This window comes from Myotis yumanensis, unplaced genomic scaffold, assembly GCF_028538775.1.
Source record: "Myotis yumanensis isolate MYYU_CA2020_CCGP unplaced genomic scaffold, mMyoYum1.0.hap1 SCAF_6, whole genome shotgun sequence".
Lineage (NCBI taxonomy): Eukaryota > Metazoa > Chordata > Mammalia > Chiroptera > Vespertilionidae > Myotis > Myotis yumanensis.
Genome location: NW_027223757.1, coordinates 76,065,143 through 76,066,610, shown reverse-complemented (window position 1 = coordinate 76,066,610; position 1,468 = coordinate 76,065,143). Strand labels below are relative to the sequence as shown.

Genomic DNA, 1,468 nt, shown 5'->3' with positions numbered 1-1,468 from the left:
GTCTTTGAAGCATAGATTAATAAAAAATAACAAAAGGAAGAAAAAAAAAAGAGGAAAAAAGATTTTTAGATAGTATATACATAATATTGTACCAGTCGTCAACAACACACATATCCTATAAGATCACCATAGTGAACCTATCAGAGTCCAGAGACCATGTTTGACACTTTAAACCTGTGCTTTTGTGTTGTTAAATACAGCCATGCCTTTCTTGTTTCCATTCATATCGGAAAACAACTCATCATCCTTCTTCCTGACTTTTCATCCTCCTTTCTGACTTTTTTTTCCCTTGATGTCTGTAGCCAAACTTATCCCTGAGGCCCAGCAGAGGGGATCAGGGCACATGCACCACAGTGTTTCTGTGGTAGCCTTCTGGGCCAGTGCCTGACTTTTATTGTCACTGATATTGTTTTTTCAACTATCTACTCTTTTTGCTTAGTACCCCATTTTTATCACCTAATTTTTATCCTACAAACAGTATTGATTTATTCCCCACTAGATTGCAAGCTCCGTGAGGGAAATGACCATGTGTGCTTTATTTATGACCATATTCCCAGGCTCTAGTGCAGCCGTGGGCAAACTACGGCCCGCGGGCCGGATCCGGCCTGTTTGAAATGAATAAAACTAAAAAAAAAAAAAAAAAAAGACCGTACCCTTTTATGTAATGATGTTTACTTTGAATTTATATTAGTTCACACAAACACTCCATCCATGCTTTTGTTCCGGCCCTCCGGTCCAGTTTAAGAACCCATTGTGGCCCTCGAGTCAAAAAGTTTGCCCACCCCTGCTCTAGTGAGTGTCTGCCAAGTGATAGATTCTTAATAAATCTTTGCTGAATAAAGAAATGAGAGAGAAAAATGTAAAATATACAGTTGAACTTAAAATTTAAATTACTCCCCCTAATTTTTTATTTTATATAGGTTAGGTTGAGACCAGAAATTATTTTATTTGAACCTAGGTATATTCTAGTGTCTAGCATACCCCTATATAAAAGTTTATATAGCATACCCCTATATAAAAGTCTTATAGTATTATAAGACTATATATATATATATAGTCTTATAATACTGATTTAGGAATGATAAATCATTCAATTTTATGCATATAACTAGTTTGAGTAAATGCATTTAAAGGCAGGGCAAAGCAGAAAGATGTATGATTATTTCTTACATCCAGAATTATTTAATAACTAGAGGCCCGGTGCACAAAAATTTGTGCACTCGGTGGGGAGAGGGGGTCCCTCAGCCCATCCTGTGCCCTCTCGCAGTCTGGGACCCCTCAGGAGATAACGACCTGCTGGCTTAGGCCTGCTCCTGGGTGGCAGAGGGCAGGCCCAATCCCTAGGTGCAGCCCCTGGTCAGGCTCAGAGCAGGGCCGATTGGGGAGTTGAGGCACCGCCCCCTGTCATGCACAGAGCAGGGCGGATCGGGAGGTTGTGATGCCACCCCTAGTCACGCTCAGGGTAGGG

The 1,468-nt window shown here is 40.7% G+C and overlaps 1 non-coding gene across 1 annotated transcript; it reads right to left on the bottom strand.

Annotated features, from left to right (window-relative positions):
- Positions 1-290: 290 nt before the first annotated feature.
- LOC139013358 (small nucleolar RNA SNORA5) lies at positions 291-420 on the bottom strand. The gene has a single exon (XR_011472009.1). It is a non-coding gene; the product is annotated as a small nucleolar RNA SNORA5 (small nucleolar RNA).
- Positions 421-1,468: the final 1,048 nt, after the last annotated feature.